General features: G+C 37.5%; 1 protein-coding gene and 1 pseudogene across 1 annotated transcript in view; one reads left to right on the plus strand and one right to left on the minus strand.

The window, feature by feature from the left end:
• C6H8orf34 (chromosome 6 C8orf34 homolog) overlaps positions 1-24655 on the plus strand; it is a 393975-nt gene that overhangs the window by 281572 nt on the left and 87748 nt on the right. The gene's annotated exons all lie outside the window — the stretch shown is intronic.
• On the minus strand, positions 16034-17406 carry LOC143685708 (6-phosphogluconate dehydrogenase, decarboxylating pseudogene; annotated as a pseudogene).

The raw sequence follows: 24655 nt of genomic DNA on the forward strand, positions 1-24655 counted from the left end.
CATTGTCTCTAAAAATTAAAAATTTCTATATTTCCATTTTAAAGATGAATTTAAAAATATAAGCACATTCTGGTTCTAATCATGAGAACTAGCATAGGAGTTCAGGGTCCACAGGTGTAGAAGATAGTGCTGGTGCTACCTGGTTACAGGGTATTAAGAGGAGATGCAGCTGTATCTAATAATATTCCAATAACATGTTAAAGCTACATGAAGACCAACACTCTAAGTTCACTTGAGTTCACTTTAAGAAATAAGTTTTCTCAGTGGTTCAAATGGAGAAAAATGGAGGAACACTGAAGGACAATCGTAATTGCATAGACATGCTGAATTCAGAAGAACTTGTAATATAATTGTCAGTACCACATTTATATCAGCAATTTAGTTTCAGCCAATCCTACATCTATAGTCATGTTAAATTATTGCTGTATATTTAAGTTTTTATTTAATTTTGATTTAATTTATAATTTAGAATCTTTATACTTGAGTTAGAGTTGTCTAAGGAGTCATATATAACATTATGATTTATCTCCTGTTAAATTTATATATTAAAATTAATTTAAGTCAATAATGGGTCCAGAGAATTATTTTTCCTTTAAAAATGCTTTACTGAGGTTTGAGATTCTACTTGTTAATCTAGTGCATTCAGTACACAGAGCACCACTGTGCTAGAGGCATTTGTAGGTTATAAACAGTACTTGTTAAATTAACTTGCACTAAAATGTTCATTTAAAAATTTAAAAAAATTAAGTTTTAGAGCATAGAAATATTCACAGTATTGTTTGGCTAAAAAAATCTTGTTTAAATCTTGTGTGTTCTTTAAAAAGTATAAAACACTTTTAATTAAGAAGCAAACTATTTTATTCCCACTGAACTTTACAAGATGAGGAAAAAGTGTTTTGTGCAGCTTGCTTGGAAGGACATCCTCGAGGTCCCACAATGTACAGACTCATTGTAGTCAGTTCCTAGCAAGGCAAACTGACTGCCAAGTACAGCTATTGAGATTTTACCCTTATTTTGGACCCAAAGAAACTTTCTAGTACAGTCACACTGAAACAAATGTCCTGCTCACTGTGAAAGCTTTAGAAGAGTGTGTTGGTAGTCTGACTCTATTAAATTACCAGAGCTTAAAATCGATTCATTTAAAGAGGAACAAAGACCCCATCTTGACCTAGCAAAGAATATTGATCTGTTTTTTAAGCCATGACTTATTTTTCAAGTGCTTGGAGAAAAAGTGATTTGAAGGGGTTGGTGGGAGGTGTAACTCTATTTTGTCTCCCCCCAACCCCCCAGATTACCAAACAGAAAGAGAAACAAACAAAACAACTGTGACATATACAAGTTTAAAGCCTGGGAAGAAATGACAAATTTTATCAGTTTGGAAAGAGGTCTAAGTTTCAGAGAGAAAACATAGACCTCAACAGTTTTCAAATGTTTATTATAATGAAAAATTAGAGTCTGATTATGTGTTTCTGACAATTATAAGGAAAAAAAATAGGTGGTGGCTTGACAACAGTAAAAAAAACATTACATTTTATTTTGAGGAGAGAAATTTGTCACATTCAAAATATGAAAATAATCATAAAAGTTAGATGTGGGCAGGCCCTACTTGTGTAAGTCAGCATCCAGCGGCTATAAACTCACATTAGGTATTACTCCCAGATGGTAATGAGACACAAGGAACTGAATAGTTCTTACCTTCAGAACCATTTTGAAGATTAGCTAATGTTTTAACATTGACTTTTAAAATGAAAATCCTATAAAAGTATTAAACATTATATGTAACAATCAAAGGATATTACGCTTGCTTATTTCTCTTTGATTCTTTCATCTCCTTTATTTCATTTGTTCCACTTTCCTTTTCTTTCATCATCTGAATAATGTCCCATGTGACCAACTGAACTCTTTTTATTTTTTAATGTTCAATGAACTCACACACACACACACAAAAAGGTGTGATGAGACTTTCATCTGAGACCCAAAATGTGTCACTATTGGCCAGGAATATGTCTGTTTCTTAGCAAAAATAAAACATGATACCCAGTCCACAATAGAAGGAAACCTGCTGAGGACCTAAATATCTTATTTATGAGGTTCCACCTCACAAAAAGAAAATCTTTAATAGATATAAAGTATTAGGTTTTTAGGAGCTGGTTTGGGTGGATACTGTGATTACAAAAATTCTAGTTGTAAGAAATATTCATAAATTATGTAAGAGAAACATGCTGCTCTGAAAAAGAGACTTCTAAGCCATTTATATAGCTAGCCATTCATCTTTCTCCAAAGTCATTAATTGTCATTACATTTTCTAAACCTGTCTGATGATGCCTTGGAAATGTGTAACAATGATTCTTCTGACTGATTAATTGCCTAACTTTAATCTCTGACATTGTATGGTATTTCTGAGAATGATTTCAAAATTAGCTTAATATATAGTCTTTAATGTTCTATAAACAACAGTAATGAGAATTATGATAAAAAGTTTCTAAATCAGTTAATCTCATAAATGTAACTTCGTAACTTTCTAGAAGAATTTTAGACAAAAACATAAGTTGCTTGTAAAAAAATAACATTGAAAACTTAGTTTGGTAAAAGGAAAACAATCTTCGTGTTGAATTTGTAAATTATATTTTATTATTACATAAATATAATAAATTTATATAATTTATATATGTGTGGCAGTATGTTATACTAATTATGCTTCATTAATATGTAACAGGTAAATTGAGAATATAAACATTTGCATATGCCAAATATCCTATTTTAGCAAATCTCAAGAAAATAGAAAATTTGTATCAGTTGTGTTATTATAATACTTTCAGACTAGGGAACTATATAGGCAACATAGTAAACTCTTTTCTGGAAGTAGAAAATAGTCTGTAGTAATAGGAGAGGTGAGAGAACCAACCAATGGAATCACTATCTCTTTAATTCTCAAACCTGTTATTATCCCAAACTTCCCTCTTTCGCTATCATTTAGCCTTTTTTTTTATACTCAGAGCTCCTTTTCATTACTACCTCCATCAGAGTTCACCATAGATGATGTTGAGAGGCAAAAAAAAAAAAAAAGTAGGTTAAATTCACTAGGCTGTTAAGTTCTCAAAGCAGAATGCTCAGGAAGAAAGAAAGTGGGAGAGATAAGGATGTGGAAATATGAACCAGAATTAGCATATCCTGAGTAACTAAGACTCAAAAATCAAAGTACTAAATCTTATCAATTAGGGTAAACATTTCAGCGAAAGAATTCTGCCAAATTAATCAATTCAGGGGCTTTACATTCAGTATTGCCGCAAAAATATGTCCACTGAGATATGATTTGGAAATTGCTTTTAAAAGCGCACAAATATATCCTATATTCCACAACAGTATAATATTCTATTGTGCTACAGAGTTCGCATTGTCAATTATGTACCATGTAAATGCCAAACACCATGTGAGGTATTTAGACATATTGTCTCTAATCCTCAGGAACAACTTTTCCTTCTTATAGCCTTATTTTGCAGATGAGAAATGAGGTTCAGCGGGCTGAGAAAGCTATTTAAACGCAAACAGCCAGTAAGTGGCACAGGTGGAATTTTAACTGTTGGACTGACTCCAAAACCCATATTCTTGCTGCTATAGATGCTGCCTCCCAGTTTTAAGCAAATACTGTTCCTATGTTGTAATCTGACACATTTTTTCAAATAATTAATTGTAATGCCTAATCCATTTTTGTGATACAGGGCTGGTGTAAGTGGAACTGGGTCTCCTAGTTATAAGAAACTATAAATATATTCATCAGGCTATAAAGGTTCAAATGAAACAAACAAATTTTTGCTTGCATTATTAGGATGAAATAATTGTCTTATTTTTGTATAAGTTTCGTGGCTTAGTTAATACACTTGAAACCTGGAACTGATACAGCAATAATAGATGAGTTCAAACTAAGTCAATTATTTTCTAGCTATGTTTTGAAATAAAATTATTTGGCTACTTTTGTGGAAAGTATAAACTCTAAGTATTGTGATTTTTAAAATACCTTCATTCTAGCTATTACTGTGGTTCATTTAAGGGGGAGAAGACTTGTTTTTGGCTCTCAATAGGTTTATTGAAAGTTCAAATTCAATTTAGGTTTTATCTCATAAGCATTAGCTTGTCAAAAGAATATTTAGGTGAAAGATAAAATTTTGTCTCCATTTTTCTTTTTAATATGCTGCTTGGTAGAGGAGTGCCCTTTTCTTATCCCTTCCATATCCCACCCCACCCTCAAGTAAATGTGGATTGATTCAGTTCACTTAGTTTCAGCAAGAGTAATAGAAGTTAGGGTTATGCCATACATATGTGTTAGCATTGTATGGAATAGAAATGTGGGAGAGTGACTCTCTGAAACAATGATTTTGAGACTCTGGAGGCCATAAGAACACTGTACAGCATTCCGGGAGGAGTAGGGAGATGAAGCTGATAAATTGTTGTAAAAAAACAGTAAATTGCTCTGTCTGTACAGTAGCTACCAGCACCCATTCCCCACTCTTGTGGCAGAACACTGTGGGATTCAGCCCCTGGCTAGCCCACTGGTGGCGGAAAGGGACATAAAAATCCTCTTCCCCAAGACGAGGGGTGAGCACAGACAATTACTGGTCACGGCTTTTGATTAGTGACTTGGGATTGCTGGGAGCCTGGTTCTGAGGATGGCCAGTGTTTTAACTGGCCCTGGAAATAGGATGTGGCAGAGGAGACTTAAAGACACTAAGCTTCCTCAGGACTTTTGGAGACAGTTAATTGAAGGGCCCCACTTGCTGGGCAGGCTAAGAAAACTCAGCTTTGGGGAGCCTTGAAAGAAGCTCTTGATGCCTTCCAAATCCTCCCACCCCCACCCCAGAGCACTTTGGAGCTCGTCTGTGCCCTATTTGTAGGTCCCTGAGTCTGCTGCAAAAGACTGACCAGAATGGAATGAAACTAGAAATCAATAACACAGGGAGAAATAGGAAATATCCAAACATGGAAATTAAACAACATGCTCTTGAAAAAGCAATGGGTTAAAGAGGAAATCTGAAGTGGAATTAAAAAATATCTTGAAGGCAGTTTTTTCCCCAGCTGCTGCTGCTGGGACCTGGGCCGAGGCCGCGGCTGGGAGCAGAGCTGCGCGGGACGCTGGCGGCTGAGTCGTGCCAAGGGGCGGGGAGTGGCAGACCTCCTCACCTACCACCATCCATGCTTTTCCTTGGAGATACTGCAGTGGTGTTTAAAATGCTATGTGTGGGGACTTCCTGGAAGATGGCGGCTTAGTAAGACGCGCGGATCTTAGTTTCTTCTCCAGGACACCTACTAGGGGAGTAGAAACGATACAGAAAGCGCCCAAAGCCACAACAGAGATAAAAAAGACAGCGTACCCCATCCTGGAACGGCTGGCTGGCTGAGAGAAGCAGCTCGGGTGAGATCGCCGAGGCGCGCGGGCCTTACCGGGCGGGGTGGCAAGCGGCCGGAGTTACTCCCTTCCCCCTTCCCGGGCCGGCTGGGAGAATTGGAGAGGTGGTCCCCTGAAACAAAGACGGCTGGCGCCCACACCACGCGCAGCCCCCGGACCAACTGAGAGAATTGGATCGGAAACCCCCAGGCCGCGGAGAACGGTGACCCCGTGACTCCCGGGGAACGTGCACTCTCTCGGGCGGGCCGCTGCTGCTGGCGCCCTCCCGCCACGCTTGTTGCCCAGGGCCGACTAGGAAATTCGGACGGGCTCTTTCCCTGGCTGCGGCGACCAGCAACCCTCCCTGCGTTCGGACCCCGGGCCGGCTCAAGCCGCTTCGGCTAGCGAACCCCCAGGACGGCGAGAGTTTTCCAAAGTTTAAGGTCCCACAGCACCTTTTACTGGTGGGACCCGCAGACAAACGTGTGCCACGAGCGCCACCTACTGGGCAGGATAAGAAAAACAGAACCCAGAGATTTCACAGAAAAATATTACAACCTTGCTGGGTCCAACACCAAGAGAAATCTGAATAAATGCCCAGACGCCAGCAGCAGAAGATAACTGTCCACGCTCAAAAGATTGAGAATATGGCTCAGTCAAAGGAACAAACCAATAGCTCAAATGAGACACAAGAGCTGAGACAACTAATGCTGAATATACAAACAGAAATGGAAAACCTCTTCAAAAATGAAATCGATAAATTGAGGGAGGACATGAAGAAGACATGGGCTGAACATAAAGAAGAAATAGAAAAACTGAAAAAACAAATCGCAGAACTTATGGAAGTGAAGGATAAAGTAGCAAACATAGAAAAAATAATGGATAGCTACAATGATAGATTTAAAGAGACAGAAGATAGAATTAGTGATTTGGAGGATGGAACATCTGAATTCCAAAAAGAAACAGAAACTATAGGGAAAAGAATGGAGAAATTTGAACAGGGTATCAGGGAACTCAAGGACAATATGAACCGCACAAATATACGTGTTGTGGGTGTCCCAGAAGGAGAAGAGAAGGGAAAAGGAGGAGAAAAACTAATGGAAGAAATTATCACTGAAAATTTCCCAACTCTTATGAAAGACCTAAAATTACAGATCCAAGAAGTGCAGCGCACCCCAAAGAGATTAGACCCAAATAGGCGTTCTCCAAGACACTTACTAGTTAGAATGTCAGAGGTCAAAGAGAAAGAGAAGATCTTGAAAGCAGCAAGAGAAAAACAATCCATTACATACAAGGGAAACCCAATAAGACTTTGTGTAGATTTCTCAGCAGAAACCATGGAAGCTAGAAGACAGTGGGATGATATATTTAAAATACTAAAAGAGAAAAACTGCCAACCAAGACTCCTATATCCAGCAAAATTATCCTTCAAAAATGAGGGAGAAATTAAAACATTCTCAGACAAAAAGTCACTGAAAGAATTTGTGACCAAGAGACCAGCTCTGCAAGAAATACTAAAGGGAGCACTAGAGTCAGATACAAAAAGACAGAAGAGAGAGATATGGAAAAGAGTGTAGAAAGAAGGAAAATCAGATATGATATATATAATACAAAAGGCAAAATGGTAGAGGAAAATATTATCCAAACAGTAATAACACTAAATGTCAATGGACTGAATTCCCCAATCAAAAGACATAGATTGGCAGAATGGATTAAAAAACAGGATCCTTCGATATGCTGTCTACAGGAAACACATCTTAGACCCAAAGATAAACATAGGTTGAAAGTGAAAGGTTGGGAAAAGATATTTCATGCAAATAACAACCAGAAAAGAGCAGGAGTGGCTATACTAATATCCAACAAATTAGACTTCAAATGTAAAACAGTTAAAAGAGACAAAGAAGGACACTATATACTAATAAAAGGAACAATTAAACAAGAAGACATAACAATCATAAATATTTACGCACCGAATCAGAATGCCCCAAAATACGTGAGGAATATACTGCAAACACTGAAAAGGGAAATAGACTCATATACCATAATAGTTGGAGACTTCAACTCACCACTCTCATCAAGGGACAGAACATCTAGACAGAGGATCAACAAAGAAATAGAGAATCTGAATATTACTATAAATGAACTAGACTTAATAGACATTTATAGGACATTACATCCCACAACAGCAGGATACACCTTTTTCTCAAGTGCTCATGGATCATTCTCAAAGATAGACCATATGCTGGGTCACAAAGCAAGTCTTAACAAATTTAAAAAGATTGAAATCTTACACAACACTTTCTCGGACCATAAAGGAATGATGTTGGAAATCAATAATAGGCAGAGTGCCAGAAAATTCACAAATACGTGGAGGCTCAACAACACACTCCTAAACAACGACTGGGTCAAAGAAGAAATTGCAAGAGAAATTAGCAAATACCTCGAGGCGAATGAAAATGAAAACACAACATATCAAAACTTATGGGACGCAGCAAAGGCAGTGCTAAGAGGGAAATTTATTGCTCTAAATGCCTATATCAGAAAAGAAGAAAAGGCAAAAATTCAGGAATTAACTATCCATTTGGAAGAACTGGAGAAAGAACAGCAAGCTAACCCCAAAGCAAGCAAAAGGAAAGAAATAACAAAGATTAGAGCACAAATAAATGAAATTGAAAACATGAAAACAATAGAGAAAATCAATAAGGCCAGAAGTTGGTTCTATGAGAAAATCAATAAGATTGATGGGCCCTTAGCAAGATTGACAAAAAGAAGAAGAGAGAGGATGCAAATAAATAAGATCAGAAATGGAAGAGGAGACATAACTACTGACCTCACAGAAATAAAGGAGGTAATAACAAGATACTATGAACAACTTTACGCTAATAAATACAACAATTTAGAGGAAATGGACAGGTTCCTGGAAAGACATGAACAACCAACTTTGACTCAAGAAGACATAGATGACCTCAACAAACCAATCACAAGTAAAGAAATTGAATTAGTCATTCAAAAGCTTCCTAAAAAGAAAAGTCCAGGACCAGATGGCTTCACATGTGAATTCTGCCAAATGTTCCAGAAAGAATTAGTACCAATTCTCTTCAAACTCTTCAAAAAAATCGAAGTGGAGGGAAAACTACCTAATTCATTCTATGAAGCCAACATCACCCTCATACCAAAACCAGGCAAAGATATTACAAAAAAAAGAAAACTACAGACCAATCTCTCTAATGAATACAGATGCAAAAATCCTCAATAAAATTCTAGCAAATCGTATCCAACAACACATTAAAAGAATTATACATCATGACCAAGTAGGATTCATCCCAGGTATGCAAGGATGGTTCAACATAAGAAAATCAATTAATGTAATACACCATATCAACAAATCAAAGCAGAAAAATCACATGATCATCTCAATCGATGCAGAGAAGACATTCGACAAGATTCAACATCCTTTCCTGTTGAAAACACTTCAAAAGATAGGAATACAAGGGAACTTCCTTAAAATGATAGAGGGAATATATGAAAAACCCACAGCTAATATCATCCTCAATGGGGAAAAATTGAAAACTTTCCCCTAAGATCAGGAACAAGACAAGGATGTCCACTATCACCACTATTATTCAACATTGTGTTGGAGGTTCTAGCCAGAGCAATTAGACAAGAAAAAGAAATACAAGGCATCAAAATTGGAAAGGAAGAAGTAAAACTATCACTGTTTGCAGACGATATGATACTATACGTCGAAAACCCGGAAAAATCCACAACAAAACTACTAGAGCTAATAAATGAGTACAGCAAAGTAGCAGGTTACAAGATCAACATTCAAAAATCTGTAGCATTTCTATACACTAGTAATGAACAAGCTGAGGGGGAAATCAAGAAATGAATCCCATTTACAATTGCAACTAAAAGAATAAAATACCTAGGAATAAATTTAACAAAAGAGACAAAAAACCTATATAAAGAAAACTACAAAAAACTGCTAAAAGAAATCACAGAAGACCTAAATAGATGGAAGGGCATACCGTGTTCATGGATTGGAAGACTAAATATAGTTAAGATGTCAATCCTACCTAAATTGATTTACAGATTCAATGCAATACCAATCAAAATCCCAACAACTTATTTTTCAGAAATAGAAAAACCAATAAGCAAATTTATCTGGAAGGGCAGGGTGCCCCGAATTGCTAAAAACATCTTGAGGAAAAAAAACGAAGCTGGAGGTCTCACGCTGCCTGACTTTAAGGCATATTATGAAGCCACAGTGGTCAAAACAGCATGGTATTGGCATAAAGATAGATATATCGACCAATGGAATCGAATAGAGTGCTCAGATATAGACCCTCTCATCTATGGACATTTGATCTTTGATAAGGCAGTCAAGCCAACTCACCTGGGACAGAACAGTCTCTTCAATAAATGGTGCCTAGAGAACTGGATATCCATATGCAAAAGAATGAAAGAAGACCCATCTCTCACACCCTATACAAAAGTTAACTCAAAATGGATCAAAGATCTAAACATTAGGTCTAAGACCATAAAACAGTTAGAGGAAAATGTTGGGAGATATCTTATGGATCTTACAACTGGAGGCGGTTTTATGGACCTTAAACCTAAAGCAAGAGCACTGAAGAAGGAAATAAATAAATGGGAACTCCTCAAAATTAAACACTTTTGTGCATCAAAGGACTTCATCAAGAAAGTAGAAAGACAGCCTTCACAATGGGAGACAATATTTGGAAATGATATATCAGATAAAGGTCTAGTATCCAGAATTTATAAAGAGATTGTTCATCTCAACAACAAAAAGACAGCCAACCCAATTACAAAATGGGAAAAAGACTTGAACAGACACCTCTCAGAAGAGGAAATACGGATGGCCAAGAGGCACATGAAGAGATGCTCAATGTCCCTGGCCATTAGAGAAATGCAAATCAAAACCACAATGAGATATCATCTCACACCCACCAGAATGGCCATTATCAACAAAACAGAAAATGACAAGTGCTGGAGAGGATGCGGAGAAAGAGGCACACTTATCCACTGTTGGTGGGAATGTCAAAGGGTGCAACCACTGTGGAAGGCAGTTTGGCGGTTCCTCAAAAAGTTGAATATAGAATTGCCATACGACCCAGCAATACCATTGCTAGGTATCTACTCAAAGGACTTAAGGGCAAAGACACAAACGGACATTTGCACACCAATGTTTATAGCAGCATTATTTACAATTGCAAAGAGATGGAAACAACCAAAATCTCCATCAACAGAAGAGTGGCTAAACAAACTGTGGTATATACATACGATGGAATATTTTGCAGCTTTAAGACAAGATAAACTTATGAACCATGTAATAACATGGATGGACCTAGAGAATATTATGCTGAGTGAATCCAGCCAAAAACTAAAGGACAAATACTGTATGGTCCCACTGATGTGAACGGATATTCGAGAATAAACTTGAAATATAGCATTGGTAACAGAGTTCAGCAGGAGTTAGAAACAGGGTAAGACAATGGGTAATTGAAGCTGAAGGGATACAGACTGTGCAACAGGACTAGACACAAAAACTCAAATATGGACAGCACAATAATACCTAATTGTAAAGTAATCATGTTAAAACACTGAATGAAGCTGCATCTGAGCTATAGGTTTTTGTTTTGTTTTGTTTTGTTTTGTTTTGATTTTACTATTATTACTTTTATTTTTTTCTCTATATTAACATTCTATATCTTTTTCGGTTATATTTCTAGTTCTTCTAAACCAATGCAAATGTACTAAGAAATGATGATCATGCATCTATGTGATGATGTTAAGAATTAATGATTGCATGTGTAGAATGGTATGATCTCTAAATGTTGGGTTAATTTCTTTTTTTCCGTTAATTAAAAAAAAAAAAAGAGAAGGGATAATTGGAGATGAAGGGATACAGACTGTACAACGGGACTGGATATAAAAACTCAGAAATGGACAGCACAATACTACCCAATTGTAATGCAATTATGTTAAAACACTGAATGAAGCTGCATGTGAGGTATAGGTTTTTTGTTTTTGTTTTTTTTTCTTTCTATTATTGTTTTAATTCTTATTCTGTTGTCTTTTTATTTCTTTTTCTAAATCGATGCAAATGTACTAAGAAATGATGAATATGCAACTATGCGATGTTATTAAGAATTACTGATTGTACATGTAAAAAAAAAATATCTTGAAGTGAATTAAAATGAAAATATGATGTATGAAGGCTGTGTTTCCTGAGCTGAGAGGGATATTTACAGCTCTAATGCTTATGTTAAGACAGAAAACAGACTTTAAATCAGACTCTTGACTTAAAACTAGAAGAACTAGAAAAATAAGAGCTAACTAAATGCAAAGCAAGCAGAAGAAAGGAGATAAAAATGAGAGCATAGATAAATGAAATTCAAAACAAAACAGTAGAAAGAATCAGCAAAACTAAAAGTTGGTTCTTTGAAAAGATCAGTTAAATTGACATACTGTTAACTAGACAAAGAGGAAAAGAGAGAGGATACAAATAACAATAATCAGAAATGAAAAGAGGGACATTACTACTGACACCACTGAATAAAAAGGACTAGAAGAGGCTACTATGAGCGGTTGAACTCCAATAAATTAGATAACCTAGATAAAATGGGCAGATTCCTAGAAGCACATAAACTACCTACATTAACTCAAGAAGAAATAGAAGACCTCAACAAAACAAATGCTAGTAAAGAAATTGAATCTGTAATAAAAAACTTCCCACAGTGAAATGCCCAGGACTGGATGGCTTTTCGAGGGAATTCTACCAACCATCCCAAGAAGACTTAACTCCAATTCTGCTCAAACTCTTCCAAAAAATTGAAGAGAAGGGAACACTTCCTAATTCGTTGTACCAGGCTACTTCAACCTCATACCAAAGCCAGATAAAGATACTACAAGAAAAGAAGACTACAGGCTAATATCTCTTGTGAATGTAGATGCAAAATTCTCAACAAAATGCTGGCAAACGGAATCCAACAGCATATTGAAAGAATTATATGCCATGATCAAGTGGGATTTATCCTTAGTATGCGAGGTTGGCTCAACATAAAAAAAAAATCAATTAATGTAATGCACTTTAACCCAATGAAGAAAAAAAAAACCCACATGATCATCTCAATTGATGCAAGAAAGGCATTTGACAAAACCCCTGCATTCCTTCCTTATAAAAGCACTTAGAATATTAGGGATTGAAGGAAGCTTCCTTAACATGATAAAGGGCATGTATGAAAAGCACTTAGCTTACATCCTACTTAATGTAAGAGAAAGACTGAAAGCTTTCTTAATGTAAGAGAAAGACTGAAAACTTTCTCTTTAAGATCAGGAATAAGACAAAGATGCCCACTGTCACCATTGTCACTCAGCATTTTACCAGAACTTCTTGCCAGGGCAATTAGGCAAGAAAAAGAAATGAAAGCATCCAAATTAGAAAGGAAGAAGGAAAATTTTCCCTATTTGCAGATGTTATGATCCTATATACAAAGAATCCTGAAAAATCCATGGAATTCAGCAGGTGGTAGGGTCCAAGATCAACACCCAAAAATCAGTAGTGTTTTTTACACAAGCAGTGAACAATCAGAAGAAGAAATCAAGAAAGAAATTCCATTTGCAGTAGCAACTAAAAGAATCAAATAGCTAAGAATAAATCTAACCAGGTATGTAAAGGACTTACACAAAGAAAACCATAAAACATTGCCAAAAGAAATAAAAAGAGACCTAAATAAATGGAAGAATGTTCCATGGCTATGGATTGGAAGACTAAATATTGTGAGATATCAATCCTACCCAAAGTGATTTTTAGATTCAATATAATCCCAATAAAAATTCCCACAGCATCTTTACAGAAGTGGAAAATCCAATCATTACGTTTATATGGAAGGGTAGGGGACCCCAAACAGCTGAAGTCATGTTGTAAAACTAGAATGAAATTGGAGTACTCACACTTTTTAAACTTATAACTTTCTACAAAGCCACAGTAATCAAAACAGCATGGTATTGGCACAAGGACAGACATATCAACCAGTGGAATTGAATTGAAACCTCAGAAATCAACTGCCACTTTTATGGCCAACTAATTTTGACAAGGGGTACTTGTTTTAGTTTACCAAAGCTGCTGGAATGCAATATACCAGAAATGGAATGGCTTTTAAAAAGAGAACTTATTAAGTTGCGAGTTTAAAATTCTAAGGCCATAGACATGTCCAAACTAAGGCATCCAGAAAAAAGATACTTTAACTCCAAAGCAAAAGGGCCAGTGAAGTTCGGGGTTTCTCTCTCAGCTGGAAAGGCACATGGGGACGCTTGCTAGTTTTTTCTCCTCATTTCATAAGTCTTCCCCAGGGGCGTTTTCCTTCTGCATCTCCAAAGATCTCTGGTTGTGTGGGCCCTATTGGCACTAAATTTTCTTAAAGGTCTCCAGTAAGCACCCTCACCTTCAATGGGAGGGTTACATCAACATGGAAGCAATAAAAAAGATCCCACCCAGCAATACTGAATGAGGATTAAAGAACATGTTTCTTCTGGGGTACATGACAGTTTCAAACCGGCACACCACTCAGTTTGGAAAGACTAGTTTCTTCAATAAATTGTGCTGGGAAAACTGGATCTTCATTTGCAAAAAAAGAAAGAAAGAAATAGGACCACCACCTTACACAACTCAAAATGGATTAAAGACCTAAATGTGAGTAAGGATTATCAAACTCCTAGAAGAAAAGGTAGGGGAAGCATCTTCAGGACCTTGTGTTAAGCAATGATTTCTTAAACTTTACACAGAAAACACAAGCAACAACAACAAACTGATAAATGGTACAGCATCAAAATTTTGAAGTTTTGTGCCTTAAAGGATTTTACCATGAAAGTGAAATAACATCTTACAAAATGGGAGAAAATATTTGGAAATCACATATCCAATAAAGGTTTAATGTCCAGAATACATAAAGAAATCTTTCAACTTAACAAAAGGACAAACGATTTAATTTAAAAATGGACAAAAGAGCTCTGCAAAAGTTTTATGTACCAAATTTATTTTCCTGAAATGTATAACCTCCAGAAGGTTCCTAGGACAGGTAAGTCCTGAAATCTAGAAGGGCCAGCCTCTCTAAAAATATCAACTAATTCCATTCCCCTATTCTATATTGTTGATATCCTTTTTCAACATGAAAAGTTAGAATGGGCATAGCCCAGTACATTGGGTGTAGGATAGAAGGAAAAGGAAGAGTTATAATAGAGAAGATAGGATTTAAGAAATAAGTATGACTGCTGAATCACTATAATGATGGTTCTTTTGGCTTCCAGTGTTTTGGAGCAGCTAGAAGGAAAAACTTGGGAATATAGAATGGTAACCCATACCAAACTTTGAAATCTGTTCTGTAACTACTTGTTAAAATGTACTTTGAAAATTAATTGCTTTTTTCTTTTGTATATATGTTTTGTTTCACAATGAAAATGTTTTTAAAAAATGGAAAAAAGACTTAAATAGACATCTGTCCAAAGAAGATATTGGAATGACCAGAAAACACGTGAAAAGATGCTGAACATCATCAGCCATCAGGGAAATTAAAATCAAAACCACAATGAGCTACTATTTCACACACATTAGAATGACTGTTATTAAAAAAAATGGAAACTAAGAAGCGTTTGGGAGAATGCAGAGAAATAGGAACATTCATTCACTGCTGGTGGCAATGAAAAATCATACAACTGCTGTGAAACAGTTTGGCGGTTCTTCGGAAAACTAAGTATAGAACTTCCATATGACCCAGCAATCCCACTTCCAGGCATATGCCCAAAAGAATTGAAAGCTGGGACGCCAACAGATATTTGCACACTGATATTCATAGCAGTATTATTCACAATTACCAAAAGATAGAATTAACCCAAGTATCTATCAACCAAAGAATGGATAAAGAAAAAATGATATATATGTACAATGGAATATTATTCAGCCATAAAAAGAAGTGAAGTTCTGATACATGTGACAACATGTGGAAACATGTATTTTCTGCAAAGCCGCAATTTCTCTAATAAAAACAATAGAATAATAATACGGGGTTTATGATTGCTTCCCCATTTATTATAGTCCCAGATTTTCCATAAATGTAGGAGTTTTAGTTTCTAAATGATTAAGGATGTTTCCTCTCTAACTTATTAAGTAACTGCTGTTTTTAAATGACATTAGTCTGTAAGAGAGGCAGTGGGCCTCAGCATCAAGGGAGAGTTGTGATATTTTGGTTGGTCATAGTGCAAAGTGACAAAGAGTGTCAAATTCTGCAAACATACTTCTCATCTCTGTGATCACAGCTACTGCCTCTATCAGGGAGACTATACTGCCTCCCTGATACACAGGCACATGAAAGGTGACTGCTTCAGGAGTGCGTTCTCTGTGACCACACACATGGTTGGTTCCTGGTCAATCCCAAGAGGCAAGGGCCAAAGGCATGTCAGTTCTCAAAGAGCTATTTTACGAATTAACTCTATTTGACTTCTTCAGGAGTCTCTTAACTTTACTTTAAAAGACCTGAGCATAAAGAAGGGCACAGGGCCAAATAAGTAGTGTTGTGTGGCAAATGAAGTATTCTGGTCTATGAAGTGGTGGGTCACAGAAAGTCTGATTAGGCATTAAGAAAGAGGATGACATGCTCGCTGCCACATGACTGTCCAGTTAGTGTGGATGAACTATCAAGTGTTGGCTAAGTGTTCATAGGTGTGAGCCCCAAAGGAATCTTTCTGGGCCTGAATCTGGTTGACTGGCAGCATCTCATGTCTGTATCCATAACAGAAGGAAAAGCAGTGCTGAAGAGGGGCATGGGAATTCCTGTCTGGACGCCTGTGCTGATGGCTCATTGCCAGGAGTCCTGCCAGTTTTCAACGGCAGATTTGAAGTCATCCAGCAGTAGATTCTGAAGTTCTGTGTTTCAAGAAAATGTGTCTTTTATATCCCTAGGAGTACACTTTTGATAATGTAACTTCCATCAGGGCAGTGCTACCATAGTTGAAAAGTCCAGCCAGATTCAGTGGCTGCCTGCCTGCACTGCATAAAACCTTAAGTGTAGGAAATGATTATGGAAGCATACCAGAACCTTTAGGAATGATTTCCTATCATCTTGAAACTGGATCTTTTGTGGACTTTTCAGCTTTTTGCTAGCTTTTATCCTCTTATCCTTCAGAGATAATGAACACTGAGCAAAGACAGCTTCTCCACTGAGGGTGACAGGAACCCCATAATCCCGGACTGAGACAGCAGCCTACTTCCCAGTGCCCTTCTGCTTTGCACTGTCTCTGATCTTTGACAGCAGGTATTTGCTATTGAGATATTGAGAGTATTGGCTGTGATTTCAATCAGGACTGAGTGCAGTACTGTTTCATTCCATTCCTCCGGTACCTTTGCCTTCTCATTGTGCACCTTGCACACAACACTCTTTGTCAAGTGGTAAACCTCACAGATCAGCTGCACATCACCGAGTTATAGCCCTTTGCTTACAGTCTTAAAAAAAAAGCCCTGGTCCCTCATCTACCACCCAGTCACAGGAGGGGTCTCCAGTTCTTGCTTTTGCAGTGATGCCTTGATGTGAGGCCAGGCTTCTTTGTTTCCTCTTGGCATGACTGATGGGGCCACACCCAGCCCCATTCTCACCACTACTGACTCCTGTCCTCACAAACAAGATTCCCTTGGCCTTGAGGTCTTGACACCATCTTGTGGTATCTCTGTTCAGAATTCCCCCATCAGAGATGTCATCAGTGTCCAACAACAGGACCAGTTCTTTAATGAAATCATCAGCAGCTTGACAAGAAGTTTGATTAGCCTTTTCAAGAAGTATGATTCTCCAAGGCTTCTTCAGTTTGGAGAATGTCTTCTCCAAGGGTTGAGCATCAACCACTTTGGTTCTCTTTGCCTCACTGGACAAGAAATCATCAACTTTACAGACAGTCGTTTTAAAGGAACAGACCAGAAAGCCATGGTCATTCATGTTCAGAATTGTGCTCTGGCCCATGCCTGCCAGTCCAATCGGTGTAATACCAACTTGGGCCAGGACAGCTGCAGATGGAGCAGAACCACGGGGAGCCAAGGGACAGGCAATGCACAGCTCACAGGCAAGGGAAGCTTTTCCATAATTTTTTAACTGATCCCTTAGTATCCATATCTATTTATATATAAATTTATGTTTATAGTTACAGCCAAATTACTTTCCAGGAATGTGGGCCATATTCTCTTCCATAAACATTTAAGTGCTCGTTTTCCCCAGAATCATTATTTAAAAAATCGATAAGCTGTTAGATGAAAAAGTTGTACCTCATTTTATTTCTCCCAAATTTTCCTTATTTATAAAATAGATTTGCTGTTTACATGTAATACTATAAAGATCAGCTAACAAAACCCATGACAATTAATCAATTGAATATCTAATTCAGACTATAGGGTAATGAGAGGCTGTCACAGATCAGACCGGTACAGTTGCTGCCCTTTTGAAGAATGCATTCTCATGGAGATAAAAATAGAAAAGAAATGAATTCTTACCTTCTCTCTTACGTACTTACAATTATGATAATGTGCTTACCTAAGTGGGGGAGGTAACTTCAAGGTCACAAATTATTATAACCAATAAAGAAAGACTCTTTTCTCTCCCTATAATGCTTTTAATCTTGGATTCTCCTTTTCTCTATTATTATTATTAAATTCCTGGCTAAATTGTTTGCATTGCGCAATATGTTTGTTCCCATCCTTTGACCTTTAACTTGGATTTGTAACTTTGTGTTGGATATATCTTTTTAAGTCATTATATAAGAGATTTTTTCCCATACTGGATCTTAAGTTAACAAGTAACCTCATTATTTATATAAGGTACATTTTGTAATTTGTGTTTTGATTTTGGCACATTATTTTTTTCCTTATTTTCTTTCATTTGCTATATTTCTGTTCTTATTATTTGTAAGCCATCTAACCCAATTTATTCCTATATATAGTGATGATTAAGACTATTAAGAACCTGCTTAAGTTTATATTTATCAGCAGTATCTTTTGCTTTTACTGTAAAATAAGGCAATTGGCATACCTGAACGCCTCCCAACTTTATCCCGTTACTTTCAGTTTTGTACCAGTTTATTTCTGCTAAATTATTACGGCAGTTTTTTTACTATGGTCTTCGGGGTTATTTAGATTTAGACTTTTTTCTGTTGTTCAGATGATCGCAATGTTACCACCCATCCCCCTGATTTTAGGGCTTCCTAAAGACCTTATAAAAGAGTTCTACATTTTCATTCTTTCTCTTTGTGCCTCTCCAGGGAAGTTTTTCAATAAGGCATATGGGTGGTATAGATTTCTGAAATCTTGACTATCCGAGGATGTCTTTTGCTTGCCTAAAAGTGGGGTCAGAGAAAAGTCTCAACTCATTCTCCAGCTCCATTTTTTTTAGCTACTGATTTTGTTGACCCTTGGCAGTGCAGGTAGCGTCTCCCACCCACAGCCTGGCCTCACAATCTCAGCCCTCACCCCTCCAGATATGGGAGACTTTTCTCCAGTTGGCAAAGCAAGGCCCTGAATGGTGTGATCCTGCCTTTCTGGAGAAGTCAGGTCGTCACGTCTCCCCACTCGGACAGCCTCCCTGTTGATGTGCTAGCACACTCACCTTCCTTTGGCTGCAACCTTAGAACACATTTGTGTCAAGATTGTGAGGGAATCTTCTCCCATTTTCCCTGGCCTCTCTTCCCATCCCTCCTACTTAGATGAAACCTGGTGGGGTGTGCCAGGATTTTATTCACTCCCATAGCTGTGTAGAATGAGTACATTATAACTATGTGTGATGTAGGGAATGAGGCTGTTCGTGGTTCATTCCTTCAGTCTGCTCCCATATCTGTGAGCTATTTCTCAAAGTTTTTGATATTGCTTATCACTGGTAACATTCTTTTCATTCGTTGCCACCTATGAACAGATAGAACTCCACTAAAATCTTACCTCTCTCTGGTACAAAGTAATATTAATTAGTCATTTGGGAGTTTTGTGTTATCTCCTAACTCTGCATGTTATCACAATTTAAGTTATTCCAAACCCTATGAAGTAGAAAAAGCAAAGAAAGGAACTTAAACCAACTTATTAAGACAGTACAACCTATTGTCACATCCAGTGCTACAGTGTAGAAAAGTCTGAAAGTGTTGAGTTGCTTTTGCCCTTCAGAGAGAGAGAGAGAGAGAGAGACTGGGCAGAGATAAAAGAAGTCATCTATCTAACAGATGTTTTCAGGGGATATATGAGTGAGGGGGTGGCCTTCCATCATGCACACATGTGAGGCAGCCCTGCGTTTCATACCATGAAGAAGGAGCCTCTGATTAAAGGAAGGAATGGGCTAAGGGAGGAAAGACATTTTTGGCAATTTTTCAAAAGGATGTTTTGGCTCCCCCCATAATCACATTTTTTAACCTGCTAGAAATCAGTCTTAAAAAGACTCCTCGCAGAGAAAACTTATGAATGTCATTTATGTCAGAAAGTCTTCACCCATTATTCCTAACCATAGAAAACATAAGAGAACTCACACTGTAGTGAAACCTTAGGAATATCATCTATGTGGGAAAGCCTTTACTCAATGTTTTAATCAGAAACAAGTAAGGGCTTTCTCCATAGCATTCACCTTTGGCTAAAGGACAGTCTTCATAGTTGCCAGGTGAAAGAGTTCATGTACAAAAATTAAATCCAAACATAGTGCTGTTTCCACAGCATCACAAATTCATTCAAAGCACTGAATACAAAATGGCCATTCATATAATATTCACTCACTACCTCCTTAATTAAATTCAAACTTGGCATCACAAAAGCAAACAAAAAAAGACTCCTCATAGCTACCATTTAACTAGATGTCTGCTGACCAAATAGTTCTCTTGAGTTAGGCTAAGTATGCAGTATCCTGAGCTCCAGTAGAGTTAGGCTGAGATTTTTAACCTCAGTAAGATGGAATCATAATACATTTGAGAATAAAATTTAGTGTTCTGCCAGAAAGCAATACCCAGCAAGTTAAAAAAAAAAAAAGAAAATCACCACTTCCTGGTAGAGTCTTTTCTGTTTCTTGCATTCCAAGCATGGTGCAATATTCCTACCACCATAGGTTGGATATAAGAGTGTATTCTCTTTCCATAGCTGTAAAAAAGGAGGCACTACAGATGGTGCTCTCCCGCCCACACTTGGGAACTTGTTAGAAACGCAGATTGTTGGGCTTCTCTCCAGACCTACTAAATCAGAAACTCTGAGTGGAACCCAGCAATCTATGTTTAACAAATTCACTAGGACAAATCTTCCAATGCACACTATGCTATTTCGATTTAAGCAGATTTTTTTAAAGGATCCCCTCTAGGGATAATGGCAGGTTGAAAGTACACTCACATTTCTCCAAATCCCAATATTTCATGGAGATGAAATCAGGTTTAAAATGAGCACTAAAGATTGTGTTGGAGGAGGCTTGCTGATGCCAAACCCCGAGCTGCCTCTAGCTTAGACATTCCGTGTTTGGCTGCTTTCTTCTGGAGTTTCCTTAGCTCCAGAGCAATCTGGCAGTTTGACCTTACTCTTCTCTCATGGCTGACTCAGATTTCAGAAAGATTGAATGTCCTCCAGGTCGTCCTTTGTGCACATAATAATCTGTTCAAGCTGTGTGAATCAGTGAACCCTGGTCATATCTGCCTGGAAAATCTGGTTTATAGTTCCAAGGTGCTCTAAAAGTCAATCCTATACTATGCTTGATCTTCTTTACCTTATTTTGCATTGACATTTTTACATCAAAGTTGAGGTAGAGCAGAAAAGACAGAAAACAAGAAGACATGTCTCTTCTCCATTTGTACTTTTCCTGGACTGGGTTTTAAAATTCTCCAACCTCTGCCATGAGAGTAATTATTAGCCTGCATAAGAGACCACCTATGGCAGGTGCATGTTGCAGTCATGTGTTTAGGAAAGCACTGTAAATCGATTAGAGAGGTACAGATAATTTATAGGCCATATCTCACTTTCAGGAGATAGGAAGTTAAAAAGAAAACCTAACAGGACAAAGAACCATCAGTCATTTTATTTTAGAGGTTAATGTTCAGAGGTTCTTGTGAATGAGGACAAAAATTTAATAAGCAGACCTTAAAACAAGCTCCCTGGTGAAAAAGAATGCAATTCTACTCCACTCTGCTCTCAGAGAAAAGAGGCTTCATCTTGATGTATTGTTATTTATCCTCTTGGGCCATAAATAGTATGTGTCAACAATAGGTAGGAGGAATGGTAGGAGGAAGATTTTTAAATGAATACAGTGAAATAACAAGTAGAAAGTCTGTGTACTGTTGGAAATTCTCTTTTGGCAAAGGAAATCCTGGGAGAGCTGTGTTTGGGAGAAATTCTGGAAGATAGAGGTGGGGTACAGAAAATACTACTGAGGAACTCTAAGAGACCATGTCAAAGGGCAAAACTAGAATCAAAGTAAGCAAACTGTCCCATCAAATTCTCAAACTGGAATGGCTGGGATTAGGATGGATACCCAGATGCAGTAAGTGGATTTGGAAAAGGTGGAAGGAGGAGTTTCCAGTAATTACCTGAAGAACTGGAACTTGGGAAGTGGGAGAGGCAGAGTTTCATAAGACCACTGTCACTTTTTTCTGGAACTAAGAAGGTACTGTTAAAAGAACTCAATGTGAATTCATATAAACATCATTTAAACTAAGCTGTTATTTAAGGGGACAAAATGCAAATTAACATGCAAGTTCCTGATGGTGGGAAGAATATCAGACCTGGTCTCTGAGTCAGGTAGTTTACGAATTAATTATGAAGATCACACAGGTACACTTGGGACTCTTTTCAGATCCCTGGCTCAGTGCTCAACATAGGGCTTTGGCTTGGAGGTCCTTGTGACACTGAGGATTCTTCAGAGCAACATGAATAACATAATATATGAATGCACATATTAAAAGATTTATTATGAAGAACTGGCTTATGCAATTGTGGGGGCTGGGAAGACAAAATTCCATTGGGCAGGCCTGGAACTGGAAATTTCTATAAGAGTGAGGTTGAAGTCTTGAGTCTGAATTCCTTAGGCTGGAAACTCAGGGCAGAGAAGAAGATGTAGGCTTTAAGCGCAATTCCTTCTTCTTCTGAGAGCCCTCAGTTCTTGCTTGTAAACTCCCCAACACTTTGGCTGTGGTCTACCCACATTATAGAGGGTAATCTTCTTTACTTACAGACAACTTACTGAAGATGCTAATCCTTACAAAATACTTCTACAGTGATACCTAGATCAGTGTTTGACCATACATTGGACATTATAACCTAGCCAAGGTGACCCATAAAATTAATCACCACAGTCCCAGATAAATTTTTATGTTGATGACAGGTTTGGCTTTTTTAAGATTTCAAAAATTGAATGAGTGATGAGTGAGTTTTGAGTGAATGAGTTTCCCTCAAAAATAAATTTGGAGAAACATACTGGAATCCTGAAATGGAAAATTAACATTTAGAAATAAATAACTCAGTGACTAATATTAGGAAAGAGTCTTGTGAATTAAAAGCAGACTTTGAAGGGAAAAGATAAGCTAATTTTCTAACTCTGATGAAAATGTTCAAAATTTCTTAAAACCGAAATTTTTGTGGTTCCCCTGATTTAATTGACATTTATCAAGATATACTGTTGATTCTGAGGTAAAGCGGAGAATCATAATCTTCAACATAGCTGAGTTAAATAGCATTATATTCTGAAGTTTTTTGTAGAGATTTTGAAACCTAGAGAGGATAAATTTCATCCCTGAATTCCAGACAGCCTCTTCAACATCTCCAAATCATTATCCAACTGCCTCTTTACATCCTATGCAGATGCCTCAAAGATATTTCAAACTTAACATGCCCCAAAATAAACTATACTTAATCCCCATCAAAAATACTTCTACCTTAGTTTTTCTTATCTCAGCAAAAAGCAACACTATCTGTTTAGATGTTCAGGTCCCAGAAATGGTCTACTCTGTTTATTCCTTCCTTGCTCTCACATCCTTTGTCGAATCTATCAGACATCATGTTGACCCTGGCTACATAATATATTTGGAATTAGTTCACTTCTTACTACCATCACCACTGCCAGCCTTGTACAAGCCACACTCATCTCTCACAGAGGTTGATGTACTAACCTCCTGAATAGACTCCCTGCTTCTATACTTGCCCCTGTACAGCTTATTCTTAACACGGCAGCCAGAGTGGTCCTTTTTAAAGTGGAAGTCACATCATGTCATTCCTCTGCTTCAAAACCCTTCAGTGGCTTTCCCTTTTCATCAGGGAAGAAGATTTTACAGTAGCCTAGATATATAGTATGTATCCTATTTGCTCTAGCCCCCAGCTACCTCTCTGACAACACCTTCTCCTAGTCACCTTCTCATTCACTCTGCTCCAGCCATTTGCCTCAGGATATTTACATTTGTTGTTGCCTCTTCCTGTAATGCTTTCCTCAGAGAACTATATTACTTACTTTTGACTCCTTCAAGTTTGGGCTCAAATATTATCTTCAACTGAGATCTTACTGGGATGCCCCATTTAATGATTGCATACTACCCCTCCTCCAGATGCTTCCTAAATGCCTTTCCTGCTTTACTTTTGCCACCTTTACTTTTAGCCATAGTTGCTACCAATACTTGAGCTACTGTGTATTTTACCTGTTTGTTTGTTCATCACCTCCAGACAGGAGAATGTAGTAAGCTTCACGTTCTCTTTTCTTTTGGCCAGCTTGTTCATGGCTCTATCCCCAGCACCTGGAACAGTGCTTGAACCATCATAGGCTCTTGCCATGCTCCCACCCTCCTTACTCCATGTTTGTGCTCTCCTGTTTCTGTATTACTGCAAAAGCTTCCCAGAAGGCGCCCTTGAATTCACCAATCCAAGATGAATGTTATTTTCTCAGCATAGCTTTTGTCATATTAGACATGTAATCAAAAGCTTTCAAAACTTCTTGCCCTATTAAATAGCCTTGATTGTTGAAGATGACTGAATAACTATAGAGCTTCTAAGGTGTGAACATGTAAGTGTGTAAACCTTGTGACTGACACTCCCTTTATTCAGTGTATGGCTGATGAGTAAGAAAAAAATAAACAAACAAACAAAAAACAATAGGCGACATGGGGGGATGGGATGTTTTGGGTGTTCTTTTTTATTTTTATTCTTATTTTTATTGTTTTTGGAGTATTGAAAATGTTCAAAAAGCAGTTGCAATGATGAATACACAGCTTTATGATGATACTGTGAACAACTCA

Source organism: Tamandua tetradactyla, chromosome 6, assembly GCF_023851605.1.
Source record: "Tamandua tetradactyla isolate mTamTet1 chromosome 6, mTamTet1.pri, whole genome shotgun sequence".
NCBI classification, from domain to species: Eukaryota; Metazoa; Chordata; class Mammalia; order Pilosa; family Myrmecophagidae; genus Tamandua; species Tamandua tetradactyla.